We start from the raw sequence: 22834 nt of genomic DNA, 5'->3' as shown, positions 1-22834 counted from the left end.
GAACGCTAAACCGTAGGTCAATTTATAGAACGTCTGAATACCTGTATGCGGAAGCGCACACCTTGTATGTAGACGGGTATACTTATAGTACAGATACGAGGATAGTATTGGAACAAAGAACGTGAAACAGTTGACTATTCACATTTGTTCATTGAACTTGAACAGACATGGCGTCGAAGCCAAACATAATTAGTTTCTTTTTGCCTACAGACGGAAAAAAATACGAAAGATGAAGTAAAGTTAACCGTTGATTTGTATTTTGGTGACGTCGCACTCAACACACGATATCATAGCTGATTTTTTTCAATATTTGAAAAGTTTTAAACCCATTAAAAATATCCCAAACTGACACTTAAACTTTGTTTTCTGAGTGAACACGACACACTTATATTCGAAAACAATGCCCTTATGGTCCAAGGAACTGATATCTTTGTATGATTGCAGAAATAAAATGTGTATGTTAAGAACTTTTTATTTTGTTTTAATAGTACTAAATTAATGTCCGAACTTTTTTATGTTTCCTGCAAAATTTGCGAGACTGTTTTTGATTTTGCGAGTTGGTATTAAAGCAGCTCGCAATGTTTTGAAAGTAGAAAAAAAAGTTAATTTCGAGCCCTGCAAGCCATTCTATCCAGCGAAACTGACAGTTTTGGTTTACAGAAATCAACAAAGGAGGGATTCCTGATCTATCAAATTTCCAAGCTATACACACAGTTATTATCTGTGGTGATCTTTATTGGTTCTGCTTGTTTACTTGGATGGAACATGTGTGAACTTTTATAGAACTTTGAAAAGTCTATATATGTCTATCTATAAACAAAAATCAGCTATTGTATAATAAGATCAGATGTGCAAACAATGTCAAAGGGTTGTTAAATTAACAATTTGAAGGCAATTATGCTGAAAAAAAATGGAAGTTCCCATGCAAATTTTGTCTGTATATCGACAAGTGTCTGCCGATAATTGTCAAACTAGTAATACAAAACTTACCACAAGTATGTAAAAGCACTAAGTACCTGTGATCATTTTTAGTAAGATAGTGTAATTCTAAACAGTAGCAAATAGCTTGTTTAGTAAATGCATAATGTAATTAATATGATTTCCGTTCTATTGTGTAATTAATAAATTGGTTGTTACTTGTTAATCCATGATAAATGTTTTATGGCTAGTACAAAACCAGCAATGTTAATTTTGTAAAAGGAAATACAATAACACCACTTAGTAATTTCAATCATATACGTAAATATTCTTGAAATGTAGGTTGATGATTGTGTTTTAGTTTTACTTATTTTGTAACTATTATTTTATGTGCAAATAAATGATGTGAAGTGTTTTGTATCTCCACACAATACCACATACCTTTTTATATATGTACTGTGTTATGTGTTATTTGAATGTTTAAATAAAAAAAAAATGGATGATATAACATGATGCATTCTAATATTTGCATTCATATTGTAACTATAGAGCTAAGTGTATGCAGTTTAGACTGTGATTTTAGAATTGCTACAAAATGGCTAGTTTTTTAGTGGCGACAAAATTTAAACTATTCAACAATAGTTTGCGAAAGAAAATTAGAAACCTGTAAGATAGCTGTATTTATTAAATATTTTAATTGCGAATCAAGTATGTTGTTATGCTGTTACACATAATTATACATTGATAATAAATAAGAAGACAATTAGTGGTGTTAACGTTTCCCAACAGTATAAATCATTCTTCTGATGAAGTCAGTGATATACAGACGAAAGCTCCAGGTATGGCTTTCAATACGTAGTGTGTGTTATTTGACAGTCTAAAACTTATTGGATTAAACAAAAATCCTGTCAAATTTGTCAATCAAAATTGATTTGACACATCACATGATTTTGATTATGTTAAATCGGTGTACTGTATGCTAAATGCAACTGCTTTAGCAAGCTGTCAAGTTGAATTGAGACATTTGATGAAACAAACTGTTTCCTGAGTAGGACCAGTACTTAGTGTCTATACGACGTACCATGACGTCGAAAGTCTGCAAGACCTACTAAGTAGATCGAGAAATGTACTTCGACGTACAATTTTCACCGACCCTTGAGTGTTAGCCAATCAGAAGACACCTTACGTCTGTTGCTTTTAGAGATTTTTGACATTGAACATTATTATTATTATTTATACCGAATTATGCCACAATCGACCGCTTACTCATAGATATTGTGCGTATTTATGAAACATTATTATTAATATAATTTATACCAAATTATGCGACTATCGACCGCTAACTCATAGATATTGTACGTATTTATTGACCTGGCGTGGCGGAATTAACCTCTGACTTATGCAAGTTATGGTTATCACAAAATACCACCAACGGGGAGTTTATAATACATTATTTATCCCATTAATGCTTGGTAACTGGTTAACGTTGGGAATTTCCAACACAGTAATGCACTGGACGGTCGTGATACTCCGCCCCGCATGATCATTTCAGACACACAATATGCTGAACAATTTTAATTTTAAAAAGGTAACAATTGAATCTTCTTCAAATTTGTATATAATCTATTTCAATGCATTAAATACTTGAAACTTCTATGTGACGTTATTTTGCCATTCTGATATTTTTATTCATTTTGTCCTCAACTAAAGTTTTAAACATTTATTATGAATAAATCTGAAGGAAAAGCGGCTCAAGAGACTAGTGTTTTGATTGGCTGTTCAGAAAATGTGTACGTAGAAGTACAAACATGTATATATACTTTGAAGTGTATTTTATATTCATGTCGACGTACTTATTGTACTTCGACGTACATTTCTCTTTTTAACGTGTAGGTCTTCTTGACTTTCAACCCAAATGGTACGCCATAGTATGTCTTTAGGGTTATCTAAAGAATGCTCCCACTTAAAGGATCAATACAGAGACCTCCCAGTGACTAAGCCAGTTAGCAGACACCCCATCCACTATACCACAAACACCGAACCAGCTATAAATTCCTGTGGCTAGAAAACAAAAAAATATATAAGATGCTAGATCTTCAAGCTTGGAACATGTAACTCGTTTTAAGATTGATTTTTTTGGATGCATTACTAAATTATTGCAACAATTATCATATTTTAAACACAATCATGTCCATATATTTATTAATAATACATGGTTATCAAAAAAACTTAAAAAGCTTTTGCCCGTAAATTAGGTAGCACCTATAATCATATTATTTCTAAATCACTCATCCAGGAACATAGCTATTATATGACATATATTTATACATTGCAAAGGTATCATAATTATTGTTAAAAACATTTGAATTTATTAACAGTGGGCAAAAAAGAAAGATACGTCACAGAAAATAAAGTGTTTTTACACGTCAAAATATTTAGTCACACATATCGTTGTAGACGATTTAATCCTAATAGAATTAGCTGTCGTAAACATACACTTGGAAACTCTTCTAACGCAACACTTTGCAAACATGAATATCTCAGTCATTAGTAAAAAATATGATTTAAACGTGTACATGTGATCATTTGACTTCATTTAACGTACTGTCGCCTTGCTATGTGGATGGTTCCACTAACAGCATCGTCGTACTTTTAAGCAATAGGCATAAAATCAACCCATTCATAGGGGTTTGTACTACCAGGATTCCGTACACTTGTCTGTTGCCTATTCTGGCTTATAGAGACGATTTCTAGACAGACATAACTTGTCTTTACCAAAACAATAAATTCAACTGTATCCATAACGTTTTGGTTTGATTTAACGTCTTCAAAGATGCCATCACTTTATATTGTACAAAAGGCTTTATTACAACTTTTTAAAGCGTTTGTACGCTTTTGAAATTGGCGTTATAACGCCTTTTTAAGCGTTTGTACGCCTTGAAGTTTGCGTTATTACGCCTTTTTTATCATTTGTTCGCCTTTTAGTTTGGCGTTATAGCACCAGTTTTAGCGTTCTAGCGTTATTACGCCTTTTAAGCGTTTGTACGCCTTTCAGTTTGGCGTTATTACGCCTTTTTGCGTTATTACGCGTTTATTAGCATTATATTGCATTTCTTTGCGTTATTACGTGCTTGTTATCGTAGTTACGCCTTTATTTGCGTTAATACGTGTTTGTTATCGTAGTTACGCCTTTATTTGCGTTAATACGACTTCGAACTATTTTTATGTCCCCGACCACTATATTGGGGGACATATTGTTTTTGCCCTGTCTGTTGGTTTGTTGCTTTTTTGTTTGTGTGTGTGTTTGTTTGTTTGCGTCAAACTTTAACATTTGCCATTTTGCAGTTTTATAATGGGACCCTGTGGGAAATGGAATTAGTGTAATATAACCTGTCGAATTTTTCAAAATGGCGCTGACGATGAGTGGGAAATCATTGTGCGAAATAACTCGTTTAGTGTTAATAATACGTGCATTTTACGGTTTATAAATGAACGGATAAATCAAAAGAAAGGTGAGTGATGAGTTTATGACAGTTGCTACTTCCTTGTTTTATTTTAATTTGTTAGAAATTGCAGCAAAATAGATAACCGGTGAAGCGTGAGAATTGCAAGACCGTGAATTTCTAAAGGTCACAATATACTAAAAGATTTTCTACACAAATTCAATGTAAAAGCAATAACTTTAACAAAAAATAAAGTCAAACTTTCGCAAATAGAGACCCATATAAACATACCTTTTCTTAAAGAGCATTCCAAGCCGCAATGATTTAAACAATAAAAAAGATAGGTCATGCGTTTTGCAAGAAAAAACTCGACGCGAAACAACGGTCACTGTTTTACGGCCATCTGTTTACCAGCTCAGTGATTTTTTTTGCCCAAAATTACCGCCAATATTCGGCTGCTTCCCAATTGCTTAAAATTTACTTTTTTCCCCAAAAATCTGACCAAAATTTCCCCAAAAATAACTAAATTTTTCCAATAAAGCCAATAAGATTACAATGTCATTTAGCAATAATGTCGTACCAGTGCTGATCAAGCTTGTCCGAGTCGTCGCCGAACAACAACTGACTAACGTATTGTTCGCAAATGTTGCCGAATACAATTTATTGCTGCTATCCTCATATCTCTATATTGCGGAGGTAGCATGAACCAACAAGGGAGGCAACTCGTTATGTCACAATTTGGCAGTGTATAAAAAGTGGTACTTAATTACACTACGCGACCCGTGATTTTTGCCTAATTTGCTAAGTCAAGGCGGGCATTTTGCTTTTTGGGTGGAAAATCACCGCGATTTCACGTGACTCGTCACTCCGACGTCGCGCGAGAGCAAGATAATCTTCGCGCTAAATCCCCTCAATGTTGTGGTGATTCGCTGCCATTCGCCGCAATTCGCCGTGATCGCAGTGACAACGATGACTCGCCAATTCATGCATAGAAACCGAATCGTATCGATAACTTTATACATGTACATAACGCTTCTAATGTTCACAATTATCCGATAATCCAACATCAAAAAAATAATCTTGAACATTTATGTCGGTAAATATGTTTGAGAATTTCATTAAAACAACCATATGACTACGCCATTTTTCAGAAGTGTAAAGAGTACAGCGCATAATGTGGGACACAGCTTTCATTGGACGAGCGTATTTAAATTTAGATTGATACAATACGATCTTACAAAAATTTCCTCCTGGGAATTGTGCTATTAATGCATAATATTATCAAAACATTTTTTTCACACGAAAAGCGTTGTAACAAATTAATATACAATTCAAAACAAATATACCATAAGTATAAATGTTCCGTTAAATTCCCAAATGAGAATACAAATTTATAATCCGAAACACACTTCCGATGTTTTAATGTTAACACGACGTTTACAATTGCTTTCAATATAGTCGTCATGTATATTTCCCGACAAAAGAGCGCAAAAATTATGCGGCAATGCACAACGTCAAGGTATACGAGTGTGCAAGTATTGATTTTTTTATACAAACTGTGTAGCGCAGAGAACATTGAATTCTGTTGATTTCGGTTAAATGTTTCTTTGGTATTTTTAAAACAGTTATATCGCCAACAATTTGATATTTCTTTTAAAGTCATTCAAATCAAACACGCCGTATCCGTATCGTTACTGATAGAAGTAAGACATAATACCTTGACTTGTATAGTTTTTTTGTTGTGAGAGACCATCTGAGTAAACGCCGAAAAATATATCCAAACTGTTATTTTTTTGTCAATGCCCTTTGATCCATTATCGCACTTAATTGGCAGCGCCATCCTGTTGTTTCTGTGATTGTCACATCTTTTCACAGTTTGAACACGTACAAAGAGTGCCAATTAGACACTTGAACAAACACTATCACCCGCTGGACAGTACACACTAAATAATTAAATGTTGAGGGTTTTTGTTTTTGGCGTGAAAACCCAAAGAAATGCATGTACATTATACATCATCATAAATTTATTGAACTCTGCGAACGCTAAGTGCTACGTTGATATACTCGTGTTTTTTTTTCAGCAAAACAAACACAATGTTTAACGGCTTTAATATATAGGCAATGATGTAATAACAACAAATTATATAGCACGATGTCATAATAACATTTACTTAAAAATAGAACAGTAATGTATTTCCGATTTCCGGCTTATCAAGCATTGTGAATGTATGTACAACGCTCGGAAAGTAACGCGAGTAACACGAGTTATCCGTATAGGAGCCTGAAACAGAAAATAAATAAGTAAAGCATATTTTAGTCCAAATAATTAGATGTAATCTACCGATTACATTTAACCTTTAAATGAAAGTGTTACTTAAACAATTTTCCGTGTCTTAAGGCGCGAATATTTTGCTAAACACTGTTAACAAAAGGGCTACACGTTATAATTCTTAATGAAATGCAAAAATAAGTATTAACATAATTAATAACGTCAATAAACACACACGGTAAGATCAAAGTTTAAATGGAAAACTTATATCATATTTCTCGTAAATTACCAAAATTATTAGTTTCGTCGAAATCAAATACCATGTAGAGAAACAAGGTATTTATAACCGACCAATGACGAAACACTATGCAACTTTCAATTTACACAGTGCTACGCTACATGTATATTTCAACAATATGGAATTTGAACAGTGGTAGTGTATTCGGGCCTGGAATATAATTGATTGTAAGTTTTAATAAACATTCTGCTAATGCATATAGTTAAATAATGTTTACATGTTATGTTAAATAATTATTGCATGATCATTCTTCTGCGCTGTTATATTAATTTGGAGCCGTTAAAGCTTCCGACATTACTTCATAACGTTCATGTCGGAACGGGAGTATTTTAGCTAATACGCCCATTGCATACAACAACAACAAAAGATTTATTATTGCAATGTATAATGTAAGTATATACATATATGTTACATGAACATGTAATGTAGTGTAACCCTTAATGTAAATCTCTTAAAAAGGTGAACCACGGCGGTTCGCGGTGATTTGCGGTGATTCGCGCTGATTGCGTAACAGGGAGATACATCGCGCGACGGTTGCCGAGACATCACCCAAATTTTCTTGTCGCTCGGAATCACCGAAATTTGTCACGTTGCATCGATTGGGGTGATGCGGGATCGCGGCAAAAATCACGGGTTGCGTAGTGTATCTCGCTTAACATGGGTCTAAATTACGTTTAAAAGCTATTTTCTGATTGGATGAAACAGTCTGAAATCATCCAATGAATAAAGTCGAGATATTTATCTTGCAGAACATGCAATGCCATGCCGCATGCAAGCTATTTAGAAAGTAAATATCGTAAATCAAAAAGTTTGTTATGTTTTTTTTCGCGGTTATAGACAGTGTTCCTGGCTGAAAACAATGCAATATTACTTTTAAATCATTCATGTATTAGTTTTTAGCAAGAAAGAGGTAGAATATTTGTGTAAAACATAAGAATTTTTATTTAAACTTATGTCTGCTACAATTTAACAAGTGGTTACGGAAATTACCGATTGTACAGATGTATCGACAGACATATGCAAAACGAAAAAATAGCTTGCATATTTCAAGTTTATCAGCCTTGAAATCACCTATTAATCAAATGAGAATCGAAATTATTAAAATATAAACCAGTAATGTTCATTAACACCAAAATCTTTGGGCACAACCATCATATTTTTTGAAACCGCGACGTGTTTTTCGGAAACCGACATTCGATAATTTCCATAACCATATGGAAAATTTGATCACTGACAAGTTTCGTTTCTAATGTTTTTCTCAAATATTCTACCACAAAATTATTGTAAACCATTACACAAATGAATAACAAGTAACAATTCCTTGATTTTGGGGAGGGACACTGTCTATAAATTCTTATAAATACGCATTAAGGCTAATTTTAAGTGCATAAAATAATGAAAAATAATTCATAATTCAAGTGTAGTCAAGTGTTCGTTCCATCCGTTATATTCATTCATCCACATTGCTCAGTCACTCAATTATATTGGAAATGATTACGAATATCTGATAAAACTTGCATTTTTTATTATGTCCCCCACTATAGTAGTGGGGGACATATTGTTTTTGCCCTGTCTGTTGGTCTGTCTGTTGGTCTGTCTGTCTGCTTGCGCCAACTTTAACATTTTTCAATAACTTTGTCTATATTGAAGATAGCAACTTCATATTTGGCATGCATGTGTATCTCATGAAGCTGCACATTTTTAGTGGTGAAAGTTCAAGGTCATCCTTCAAGGTCAGAGGTCAAATATATGTGGCCAATATCGCTCATTTTATGAGTACTTTTGCGATATTGAAGATAGCAACTTGATATTTGGCATGCATGTGCATCTCATAGAGCTGCACATTTTGAGTGGTGAAAGGTCAAGGTCAAGGTCATCCTTCAAGGTCAGAGGTCAAATATATGTGGCCCAAATCGCTTATTTTATAAATACTTTTGCAATATTGAAGATAGCAACTTGATATTTGGCATGCATGTGCATCTCATAGAGCTGCACATTTTGAGTGGTGAAAGGTCAAGGTCAAGGTCATCCTTCAAGGTCAGAGGTCAAATATATGTGGCCAAAATCGCTTATTTTATAAATACTTTTGCAATATTAAAGATAGCAACTTGATATTTGGCATGCATGTGCATCTCATGGAGCTGCACATTTTGAGTGGTGAAAGGTCAAGGTCATCCTTCAAGGTCAGAGGTCAAATATATGTGGCCAGAATTGCTCATTTTATGAATAATTTTGCAATATTGAAGATAGCAACTTGATATTTGGCATGCATGTGCATCTCATAGAGCTGCACATTTTGAGTGGTGAAAGGTCAAGGTCAAGGTCATCCTTCAAGGTCAGAGGTCAAATATATGTGGCCAAAATCGCTTATTTTATAAATACTTTTGCAATATTAAAGATAGCAACTTGATATTTGGCATGCATGTGCATCTCATGGAGCTGCACATTTTGAGTGGTGAAAGGTCAAGGTCATCCTTCAAGGTCAGAGGTCAAATATATGTGGCCAGAATTGCTCATTTTATGAATAATTTTGCAATATTGAAGATAGCAACTTGATATTTGGCATGCATGTGCATCTCATGGAGCTGCACATTTTGAGTGGTGAAAGGTCAAGGTCATCCTTCAAGGTCAGAGGTCAAATATATGTGGCCCAAATCGCTTTATTTTATAAATACTTTTGCAATATTGAAGATAGCAACTTGATATTTGGCATGCATGTGCATCTCATAGAGCTGCACATTTTGAGTGGTGAAAGGTCAAGGTCAAGGTCATCCTTCAAGGTCAGAGGTCAAATATATGTGGCCCAAATCGCTTATTTTATAAATACTTTTGCAATATTGAAGATAGCAACTTGATATTTGGCATGCATGTGCATCTCATGGAGCTGCACATTTTGAGTGGTGAAAGGTCAAGGTCATCCTTCAAGGTCAGAGGTCAAATATATGTGGCCAGAATTGCTCATTTTATGAATACTTTTGCAATATTGAAGATAGCAACTTGATATTTGGCATGCATGTGTATCTCATGGAGCTGCACATTTTGAGTGGTGAAAGGTCAAGGTCAAGGTCATCCTTCAAGGTCAGAGGTCAAATATATGTGGCCCAAATCGCTTATTTTATAAATACTTTTGCAATATTGAAGATAGCAACTTGATATTCGGCATGCATGTGTATCTCATGGAGCTGCACATTTTGAGTGGTGAAAGGTCAAGGTCATCCTTCACAAGGTCAAGGTCATCGTACAAGGTCAAACATCATATAGGGGGTTTCACAAACACATCTTGTTTTTATTTTTAAACTTCCATTTCATAAATGTTTTTTTTTGATAAACGTCGTCAATTGTATATAGATTTCTAGCTAGCTAGTTTGAAAAACATTTAGGCAAATATTACTCATGTGAGATAAAATGCAAATAATTAATAAAATATTCCTTTTTAATCAGTATGTTGGTTTATCGGTCAATAACAATATCACTTTGAACATTGAATTATTGAAAAGTTATAACTAACATTAAATGTTCTCCGAACAAATGATTCATAACACATATAACAGATTGATAGGAAGATATGAACAAATTAAGGTTGCTAGGTTGCCCGCCTAGAATGGTTGGTCCTGTTAGTATGGAAGTACTTGATATCTAAATTTATTAGCCTTTGAATGTTGTAAAGACAAAAAATATTTTATGAAAGGTCTCAAAGTGTAGAATTATTTTGCATTTAGTCAAAGAGCAACATATAACCCTGAAGTGGCTGACAAGAACTTGTGGCTGAATACAAATAAAAAGAGGCATTATGCTTCTTGAAAATAAAAGTAAACATCATTATATATGAATCTTCTGATCAAAAGTGTTATTTTTAGTGAATAGAGGAAATACATTTTCAAGAATAAACAATATAATTATAAATGTTTTGGTGAAGTGCATCATGGTATTATCATATTCATAGTACCAGTTTTGGTCTAAAAATCCAATAACATTTTTTTAATTTCATAACCCCTTGCTGCAAAAAAAAAATCATGAAAAATAGAATTTTCAGAGTAACCAATTAAAATAAAATAAAAAATGCTTTATTAGACCCTAAATATTATTTTTGCAATCATTTTTCATCAATTACATATGTTTAAAAAAATTATTGTTTCATGCTACTCATTATTATATCTCAATTCTATTTTAATTTAATCTTGTCAAACATACTAAATTATGAAATAAGCAATGAATATAGTGCAAACATGTACAAATGTAATAATTAGATAGTAAGTAAAAAATCCCCCAAAAAGGGAAAACGCCGCGAAAATTCCCCCTGCTATGGGTAGCGACCCACTTCCCCTAAAATGGATTGAGGGCCCTATAATTTTGCTGCCAAAAAAATCATAAAAAATATAATTTTCAAAGAAATCCTTTAAAACAAAAAGAAAATGCCTTCTTAAACCTTAAATATTATTCCTGCAAGCATTTTACATCAATTATTTATGTTTGAAAAAAATCATTGGTTCATGCTAGCGGAGGATACCGACGATAGTCGATGTATCCCGATTGAGACCCCCTGTTTTTACACACGTCCAAGATGGCGGCAAGCAGACGAGAAATTTACAATTAGCGGCGAAAATGATAAATAAGATTCAAATTAACAACGGATATCATATGGTTATTATGGAATAATTTAATTAATGTGTGTGACAATTAACGCAAATTACTACGTTTGAAATAAAAAACAACAAAATAATATTTATTAGAAATCTTCACAGTGACTGTGCGTCATGGAAACCGGTGTTGGAAAAATTGGAGTGCAGTCTACTCACAAAGTTAAAGCATTTAAGATGAGTATCGTTCGAAAATGGAAAGAGACAAACATGATTTGATTTATATGTTAGTGGATCTGTGTATTCTCAGATTCGTATGCATATTCTGCTTTATTATGTTTGTGACCGGTATCACGCTGTACAGTTTACTGAAATAGCATTGAACTGAGGATGTAAAGTGCAACTGCAAGATATTGAAAGGTAAACAAATTAAATGTATTATTTTAACTCCATTTAATACATCATTAACACAGCAAAAACACTAAAGTGTGTTTGTTCATGTTTTCACCATATGATATTTAATATAAAAAAAAATCTGAATTAAATTAATACTCTTGAAGAGGTTATGATTACACTACGCGACCCGTGATTTTTGCCTAATTTGCGGAGTCAAGGCGGGCATTTTGCTTTTTGGGTGTAAAATCACCGCGATTTCACGTGGCTCGTCACTCCGACGTCGCGCGAGAGCAAGATAATCTTCGCGCTAAATCCCCTCAATGTTGTGGTGATTCGCTGCAATTCGCCGTGATCACAGTGGATATCGGTGACATCGATGATTCGCCAATTCATGCATATAAACCGAATCGTATCGATAACTGTATACATAACGCTTTTCTAATGTTCACAATTATCAAATAATCCAACATAATTGCAACATCACTTACGAAAAATAATATTAAACATTTATGTCGGTAAATATGTTTGAGAATTTCATTTACAGAACTATATGACTACACCATTTTTCAGAAGTGTAAAGAGTACAGTGCATAATGTGGAACACAGCTTTCATTGGATGAGCGAATTTAAAAAAACGTTTTATTGCGTCATATGCCATCATGTAAAAAACGTGTTCCTCCTGGAAATTGTGCTGTAAATGCATAATATTATCAAAACATTTTTTTGACACGTAAAGCGTTGTAACAAATTAATATACAATTCAAAACAATTATACCATAAGTATAAATGTTCCGTTAAATTCCCAAATGAGAATAATAATTTAATAATTTATAATCCGAAACACACTTCTGATGTTTTAATGTTAACACGACGTTTACAAATGCTTCCAATATAGCCATCATGTATATTTCGAAAATTATGCGGCAATGTACAAGGTCAAGGTATTGAGTGTGCAAGTATTTATTTTTTTATACAAACTGCGTAGCGCAGAGAACATTGAATTCTGTTGATTTCGGTTAAATGTTTCCATCGTATTTTTAAAACAGTTATATCGCCAACAATTTGATATTTCTTTTAAAGTAAAATCAAACACACCGTATCCGTATCGTTACTGATAGAAGTAAAACATAATACCTTGACTTGTATAGTTTTTTGTTGTGAGAGACCATCTGAGTAAACGCCGAAAAATATATACAAACTGTTATTTTTTGTCAATGCCCTTTGATCCATTATCGCACTTAATTGGCAGCGCCATCTTGTTGTTTCTGTGATTGTCACATCTTTTCACAGTTTGAACACATACAAAGAGTGCCAATTAGACACTAGACGAACACTATCACCCGCTGGACAGTACACAATAAATAATCAAATGTTGAGGGTTTTTATCCCCCGCCAGAGGTGGAGGGATATTGTTTTGGCGTTGTCCGTCCGTCCGTCCAGCTGTCCATCCGTCCGTCCGTCCGGCACTTTTGTGTCCGGAGCCATATCTTGGAAGTTCTTTGGTGGATTTCATTTAAACTTGGTATGGCCCTTTGTATCTTGAAAAAATGCTTTTTAGTGTCCGGAGCCATATCTTGGAAGTTCTTTGGCGGATTTCATTGAAACTTGGTATGAGTATATATATGCATAAGAGGATGATGCACGCCAAATGGCATTGTACACCATCTGTTAAAAACAGACTTATGGCACTTTGTATCTTGAAAAAATGCTTTTTACTATAGGCACTTTTGTGTCCGGAGCCATATCTTGGAAGTGCTTTGGCGGATTTCATTTAAACTTGGTATGAGTATATATATGCATAGGCGGAGGGATATTGTTTTGGCGTTGTCCGTCCGTCCGTCCATCCGTCCGTCTTCCTTTGTCTTAGTTTTGTGTTATTGTCCTCCGTCCGTCCATCTATCATTATGTTCATCCGTCCAATTTGCACCCATCCTCAAACAAAGCATATGTTGCGGGGGATACCTTGGGCCTTTCAGGCCCTCTTGTTTGTTTTGTGTGTGAAAACCCAGAGAGATGCATGAACATTATACATCATCAAAGTTTCAAAGTTTATTGGCAATCGGCAATAGAAACATGCCTTTAGCCATTTACAGTACACTCCACGCGTTTTCCCCAAAAAACGCGCTCCCTCCGCGGGTTTTTTCTGCTAGCGAGTGTTCACGCGGCGTTGGAAGAGCGAGGTGAACTCGATAAAACGCTCGGCGTTACGCCGCGTTCGCTAATTCCCGCGGCGTGTATTACTTTAGGCTAGTCGGTAAATGCTGACACCTTCCGTTCTTATCAGTGATCGCCGCGCAACGCCGCGTTAGCAGTGTGCTACTGGGCATGCCAAAAAATAAAAACATTGTTATAATAAATTGTTTAAATACTGTAGTACATGTATAAAAAGATAATTGTATAGAAAATTAATACGTATAAAAATTATGTTTTTTAATTCACAGGTACGTCTACAATATGAATTAGTCTAATATAATACATTTGACAAATTAATATTTAAATCATAACACATACGACACAAGAATAAATGTTCCGTAAAATTTCCAAATGAGAATAATAATTAGTAATCCGAAACACACTACGATTTTTAATTGTTAACACGACGTTTACAAATGCTTCCAATATACAGTCATGTATATTTCCCGACAAAAGCGCGCGAAAATTATGCTGCAATGTACAAGGTCAAGGTACAATGTATACTCCTGCAAAGCGTGCGTGTATTGATTTTTTTGATACAAACTTTGTAGCGCAGAGAACATTGTTGATTTCGGTTAAAAGTTTCTTTGGTATTTATTAACGAAATTATATCGCGAATAAGTTGATATTTCCTCTAAAATAATTTCAAATCGAACACGCCGAATCTTTATCGTTACGGTATTTTAGTAGAGTAATTATTTTAACACTAATTGTACTGTAAACTGATTACAGAAGACATCTGGGCGGAACTGGATTTTAAGTGTTTGACGTTATGAAAACACGCAAAGCTTGTCTACTGACCTATTGTGTAGACTGCTGTATTCGGTGTTTTGACAAAAGGGATTAACATGTGTGAATGTCACTCTGCCGATTTGGTCCATAATTACTGGTAAACATTGTTTAGAATGTCGACGCAACAAGAATACAACTGTGAATATTAAATGCAATTATCAACTCAATAGTTACCACCTTTTAGCAATCAATGGAATAACCTACAAACAAAGAGAAAATCAATGCATTAGCGAGCAGAGAATAGACTTTGTTCCGACAATTAAAACCATTCCTTATGCATTCGTTGAACGTGTTTACTTGAGTAAGTTATGCCTTTAGACAGGAAGCGGCTTTTCTTTGATTACGTCAAACTGTCAATTCACACAGATTTGCAAGATTTTTAGGGTCCTTGGTCATTTGTATACATGTTCATTATAGAAAATCACCTGCTAACATGAAAACTTTGGATTAAATTATCAAAATAAAAACAATGTTGCAAACTGTGTTTATATTAATTGGTAAGTATTAGTTAAAAGACGACGTTTTGTGTGTCGTAAATCAACGAGTTTTCTATACAACCACAACTACTTCTACAACCACGTCGGGATCAATCTATCTTGGTTGTTTTTTTTAATTGTAAATATTATACTACATGTACATGTATGTACTTGTAATAAATGTAATTTTATTTGAAAATCAGGAAGTCAAACAAAATTAAATTGATCGTTATCTCGTAAAACGCGGAGTTTCCCCCGCGTTGCCAACGCCGAGGGCCGCCGCGTCGGTTTATCAGTTTTGCCGATCGTTAACCGCCGCGTTCAAAATCATGCAAACGCCGCGTATAGCGGGATTTTCTTAATCTCCCTCCAGGTCGAAACCCGCGGAGTATGGAGGGAAATTGGGGAAAACGCGTGGAGTGTACTGTACAACATAATTATGGCAAAGACAAAAAGAACGGTTAAGTAATATCATCACACACCACAAAGTACACATATAAATATTCAAGCATAATATACATGCAGATATATAATGTATTTATGTAACGAAACGTTGATATACTTTGTATTAAGGAACAGTGAGTTCAGTAAGGGTATTATTTCTATATAACATAGCTTCTTTTAGGTATTTACAAATTCCTAATATTTTATTTATTTTTTTCGATGTCATAGTAGTTTGGAATAAATTTAAGGTAGGCCAAGAGATATGCCCAATAAATTTCAATCTTAAGTGTCTATAATTGTCACAACAAAGTAGGAAGTGATACTCAGATTCAACAACGTTCATATTGCAGAATCGACAAAGTCTCTGATCACGATCAATACCTACGAATCTGCCCACTTTAATTTCTAGATGGTGCGATGATAGTCTAAAACGGGCAAATTATTTCAGCAGGTCATTTTTTTTGTATTTTTAACAATTCATCATATTTATTGAACTCTATGAATGCTTAGTGCTTAGTGCTACGTTGATATACTCGTTTTTTTTCAGCAAAACAAACACAATGTTTAATGGCTTTAATATATAGGCAATGATGTAATAACAACATAATTATTATAAAACACGATGTCATAATAACATGTACTTAAAAATAGAACAGTAATGCATTTCCGATTTCCGGCTTATCAAACATTGTGAATGTATGTACAACGCTCGGAAAGTAATGCGAGTAACACATGTTAACCGCATTGGAGCCTGAAACAGAAAATAAATAAGTTTAGCATAATTTAGTCCAAATAATTAGACGTAATCTACTGATTACATTTAAACTTTAAATGAAAGTGTTACTTAAACAATTTTCGTGGCGCGAATATTTTGCTTAACACTGTTAACAAAAGGGCTACACGTTATAATTCTTAATGAAATGCAAACATAAGTATTAACATAATTAATAACGTCAATAAACACACACGGTAAGATCAAAGTTTAAAAGGAAAACTTATATCATATTTCTCGTAAATTACCAAATTATTAGTTTCGTCTAAATCAAATACCATGTATAGAGAAACAAGGTATTTATAACCGACCAATGACGAAACACTATGCAACTTTCAATTTACACAGTGCTACGCTACATGTATATGGCAACAATATGTAATTTGAACAGTGGTAGTGTATTCGGGCCTGGAATATAATTGCTTGTAAGTTTTAATAAACATTCTGCTAATGCAATTAGTTAAATAATGTTTACATGTTATGTTCAATAATTATTGCATGATCATTCTGCGCCGTTATATTAATTTGGAGCCGTTAAAGCTTCCGACATTACTTCATCAAGTTCATGTCGGAACATGAGTATTTTAGCTAATACGCCCATCGTATACAACAACAACAAAAGCTTTATTATTGCAATTCATAATGTAAGTGTATACATATATGTTACATGTAATGTAGTGTAACCCTCAACGTAAATCGCTAAAAAAGGGGGATTTGCGGTGATTCGCGCTGATTGCGCAACAGCAAGATACATCGTGCGACGGTCGCCGAGACATCACCCAAATTTTCTTGTCGCTCGGTAACACCGCGATTTGTCACGTTTCATCGATTGCAGTGATGCTAGAATTGCGGCAAAAATCACGGGTCGCGTAGTGTAGATGGTGTATTTAAGAATCTATAGATTATTGCAATTTAATATGCATGTGGAAGGATATTAACTATATGCTGTCTTCATTGTAAGAAGACATTAAAGCAGCACTTAATAATGTAAAAATGCTGTCAAATATGCACTTAACAATTTTAATTCTGTACTTATAATCATATTTATAATGCTTAATGTTTCCCAATTTCATGGTTTATCGCGCTAATTTTCCCAATCCGAATGGCACAGGCTGTAACAAAAAAAAGCAAAAAAAATCACTGCGGCTTTGTACGAGTGGATGAGGGTTTCCCGCCTTCTGTCAAAGTCTCATGTATTCTCCAACCTTCAAGCAAAAGAGTGAATTTCTGTTAAACATCAATGTTTTCCCTACCACATGCACAAAGAAACATTCTAAAATGAAGTCATGCAGGGCCCTCAATCCATTTTAGGGGAAGCGGGTCGCTACCCTCATGAGGGGGGATTTTCACGGCGTTTCGCTTTTGGGGGGATTTTTTTACTTACTCTCTTATTATTACAATTGAGCATGTTTGCACTATATTCATTTCTTTTTTCATTATTAAGTATGTTTGACAAGATTAAATTAAAATAGAATTTAGATATAGTAATCATGAGACACATCTTATTAAAAAAAAAAAAATTATTTTTTATTTTAGGGGAAATTTTCTCCCAGAAGGGCTCCATCGAAATCAAACAATAAGAAAGTGAAATCTATATGAATTTGGCTCGCTGAATCCGAATCTGGTGTTAATTTTCTGATATCTTGACCCGTTAAAGAATTACTGAGTTTAAACTTTAAATGGTAAAATTCGATAAGAATGCAGCAGACTTTGAACAGAAGCTCAAAATCCAGTATACCTTAAATTTCAGTGAAATAAAACAAAAATGTAGTCCAGTCTATGTGATTTTGTCTCCCTGAAACCGAATCCGGTGCTAGTTTTGCAATATCTTGACCCCTTAAAGAATTATACTGCACGTGGCTATCAGCATGTGCTTATAAATTATGCTTGCAATACGTTCATTATAATGCTGTTAGTTAAAGTAATATTATGGGCATTTTTATTATGCCCCCTAAGGAGGGCATGTAGTGATCGGTCTGTCGGAGGTTCTGTCCGTCTGTCTGTCTTTCCGTCACACTTTGCATTTATGTTTCTCATTTAGGTTTTCGAAAAATGCTCATAACTTCTATGTCACTTCAGATATCAACTTGATGTTTGGCATGCATGTGTATCTCATGGAGCTGCACATTTTGAGTGATGAAAGGTCATTAAGGTCATCCTTCAAGGTCAAAGGTCAAATGTATTTCTTCAAACGGTCGCAGAAAGGGGCATTATGTTTCTGACAAACACATCTCTTGTTCATTGTTGAATTGAGCAGTGAAAGGAATTAACAGGTAAAAAAAAATAGTTAAAATGTGGTAACTGACCATGTATCTGCAACTCATCTTGCTACCAGTTGTTTATAAAAAATATATATTATATTCGATATTTTATGTGACTCACCCAGTCCTCTAAGCAGAAATGATCCGTAATACAAAATAGTGTCATTGCGTCGTATGAATGAATCTGCACTAAAACTAAATTTAGATTCACATCGTACATCGAATCATTTCTGTCGTCAGTTGTCACACGAAAGTACGGTTGATATTTACATGCATTATTTTTCTCTTTCCGGTATACTGTTTTAGTATGTTGATGCTGCATTAACAGTAAATAACGGTTGCGATAGACACCTATAATCTGTTAGATGCCCATAATATCACTTTAATAGTAAAGAGTACATTTTAAATAGATGCATATCAATGCATTCCCAATAATACAAACAAATCAAAGGACTGCACGTGGCTATCAGCACGTGCTTATACTGCACGTTTAAGTAACTTACTCATTCACTCATTCATTCAGTCTGTCACTCACTCATTTAGTCAGTCGCTCCTTCACTCCCTCACTCACTCACCTGAAGTCACTCAATCACAAAGTCACTCACTCAATCAATTAATCATGTTGCGGATCAACATCAGGGTATTAATTATCGGATAAATTTAGCCCTTAGATAATATTATTTTTTTATACCTTATATCTTATTTTAAAAGTTGATATAAGTTGGCTCAATAGTTTGGGTCTATATGTATCTAGATGTATAGTTTGCTAACATATGTGGACTTTGCCATAAGTTTTTGTTGTTCTGGTTCATTCTTTATTTCATTTCCATTTACTACTGTTAAAGTTGCCTTTGCCAATATGTTTGGTTTTTGTGGTGTTTTGTTGGGCGTAGTGTAGCAGTTACTTTCCTTACTCGGGGTTCAAAATCAATAACATTCAATAGATAAATGTCTCCAGATGTTCAGTAGAGTAGATAGAAATTACTGCGAGTGGTTTAGCAAATTAATTATGATACAAGTAGTGTAGATAATGAATAATAATACAAGTAGCGTAGGTAGTAGATAACAATACAAGTAAAATAGATGACGAATAAATAAATAAGTAAATAAGTACATATATCATTTAATACCAATATGTTCAGACTGGTGTCGGTTCTCCTAGATTGACATGTGTTGTTTCCTGTATTGAGCCCTTAAATAATATTGTAAGTTCGTTCGCACTTTTGTGTTTGAAAAGTCTTTTCGCTTAGCTCAAGGCAATATTGATAACAACAAGTGAAGTTCTGTAATATTAATACACTGATGTGTGTGAATTGGTATCTCCTTGTATAAACTATGTTTTACCCTTCTAAACTTTATGAGGAATGTAAAAATGGATATAGTACACCCGGAGTCTCAGTCTGACCAGTGCCAAAGAGTTTGAAAGATGTTTAACAGGGTTGTTTTTTTATGCTCCCCCAAAATTTATTTTGGGGGGAGCATATTGTCGCTGCTTCGTCTGTCCGTCCTTGTGTCCGTCTGTGCACAATTTTTGTCCAGGCTATTTCTCAGCAACTAATGACCGGAATGCAATGAAACATTATGGGAAGCTTGACTACCAAGAGGAGATGTGCAAATTATCAGCGGGTTCTGGTCGGATGATTTTTCACAGAGTTATGGCCCTTTGAAATTGTCCATTGTACACATAGTTGATTCTTGTCCGGGCTATTTTTCAGCAACTAATGACTGGAATTCAATTAAACTTTATGGGAAGCTTCACTACCAAGAGGAGATGTGCACATTATCAGCCGGTTCTCGTTCAATAATTTTTCACAGAGTTATGGCCCTTTGAAATTGTCCATTGTACATATAGTCAGAGCTCCAGATAAGGGTCGTATTTTCGTAATTACGAATTCACTACCAACAGGAGATGTGCATATTTTCAGCCGGTTATGGTCGGATGATTTTTCACAGAGTTATGGCCCTTTGAAATTTTCTATAAACTGTACATATAGTGCAATTCTAGTCCGGGCTATTTCTCCCTAACTACTGACTGGAATTCAGTGAAGCTTTATGGGAAGCTTAACTACTGTAAACGTATAGAAATTCGTCGGTATAAAATTTCGTGGTTTAATAAAAAACAACTAATTCGTTGACACGTAATTTCGTGGATTGCAAATAAAAAAACTACTAATTCGTTTATACGTAATTAAGTAAATTTCAAATGTTCGGGGAAGACTGACCGTCATAATAATTAAACTTTTACTAAAACAACCAGAGTAATAACGAAGCATAATCAGCTAATCTGTGTTGACAGCAAGACTTGAGGTTAATGTGCACTGAAGCATGAAAGTATAACCGATAATTGCCGAAAAGAGCGATAAAGTGGCGCACTTGTGTCCCCGCTCGCTAATTGTCATCAATGTTGTTTTGACAATATTTGCACTTTTCAGCGCAGTTGGTCCCCTTGTTGTAACAAATGAGTAATAAGGTCCTCAAAATACACGTGTGTAAACCGTTATGTGTCTTATAACTGTAATTGGCACTAATTCATACGTGATAAATCTGCAAACTGTTAATTTGACGACGTCACGTAAAAGAGAACAATATTTAATGTACAGTTTAAATACCGTGCTTGATTAAAAAAGTATTATTACCCAAACACTTATCAAGAAAACAACATATTGTATTAACTAGCATATCTCAATCAATAATGTCTCTTTCAAAATGTTTTCGGATTAAAAAAGTATAAATAATCGTTGGTACTTGAATTTGTGGTTCAGCGGACCAACGAAACCCACGAAAATTCGTACCACACGAAATTTAATGGTTTTACAGTACCTTGAGGAGATGCGCATGTTATTTGTGGGTTCTTGTTAGATGATTTATTTAGAGAGTTATGGCCCTTTGAAATTTTTAAGTTGCTAAACCATCCATTGTATTATTTTGTCCAAAGTTATGCTCCTCAAGACGTTTCCTTTTATCTGAATATATAGTGCAATATTGTGACAAAAAAACACTTTGGGGAGCATCACCCGTCTCTGACGGTTTCTTGTTTGGGAGGGGGCGAGGGTGAGAACAAGAACAGGAGGTTCCACTAAAGCTCGTCTGAATGCTTCAAATGTAGTTTATTCTTCACTAAGCCCATTTAAACTGATTCATGTCAGTCAATGCCTGCTAATTCTGCAAACCCTTGTAACAAACGACCTGCTGGGGTATGTATGAAGTAAACAATTCACTCAATTACAACAATTTTATTATCTCTAGAGTGAATACGAGTGAATTATTGAGTCACGTTCTGAGAAAACTGGGCATAATGTTTGTGCCTAAAGTGTCGTCCCAGATTAGCATGTGTAGTCCACACAAGCTAATCAGACAGGGACAATGCAATGTTGGGTCTAATAATAAACACCGTACTTTCGATTTCAAACTTTTATTCAAGATACGGGAGATAACAACAAAAGTCCCTGAGCATGCATATGTATAGCGATTTTACCCGCTTCCCCTAATCTGATAAATAAAAATATACCTGGTTTTTGTCACATTACTGTGCAACCACTATAGTTATTGCCGTGCACCATCAATAATTCAGAGTTACCTTCCTTACTTTCACTCATGAATGTTGGCTCCTCCTCTTTATCCTCGGCTATTTCTGTAAAAATTGCCATATATGGAAGTTGCAAAATCGTCTATTAATGTTAATCGCCTTTGTGAAGTTGTCAACCTGAGGGTGATAGCTGATGCAGTTTCATTTCATCAATGGTAAGGTGTACTGTGTAAAGCGTGCCGTGTACGTACATTTGATACATGTTGCGAATTTAGTTTTGAAATTACAAAAGCAAATTGCAGTTAAACTAATTTGAAACATGTTCACTTCAAAGTTAAAAGTGGACATTGAACTTGTAAAACTGAGACAATCAAAAGACCGATTACAAGCAACATTTTATATTTAAACAGTCTTCGAAATTAGCTTTGAAAAGTTACATGCCAGTCGGGCCAGTTACTTAAGAATTTTT

General features: G+C 34.5%; 2 protein-coding genes across 3 annotated transcripts in view; both read left to right on the top strand.

Moving 5' to 3' along the window:
• The window catches only part of LOC127864285 (uncharacterized), a 502833-nt gene that overhangs the window by 310268 nt on the left and 169731 nt on the right, over positions 1–22834 (top strand). The gene's annotated exons all lie outside the window — the stretch shown is intronic.
• LOC127865134 (UDP-glucose 4-epimerase-like) overlaps positions 1–22834 on the top strand; it is a 62877-nt gene that overhangs the window by 38091 nt on the left and 1952 nt on the right. The window lies entirely within an intron of this gene.

This window comes from Dreissena polymorpha, chromosome 1 (genome assembly GCF_020536995.1).
Source record: "Dreissena polymorpha isolate Duluth1 chromosome 1, UMN_Dpol_1.0, whole genome shotgun sequence".
NCBI lineage: Eukaryota > Metazoa > Mollusca > Bivalvia > Myida > Dreissenidae > Dreissena > Dreissena polymorpha.
Note: the sequence above shows the minus strand (reverse complement) of the source record. Positions and strands in the feature narration are given on the sequence as shown.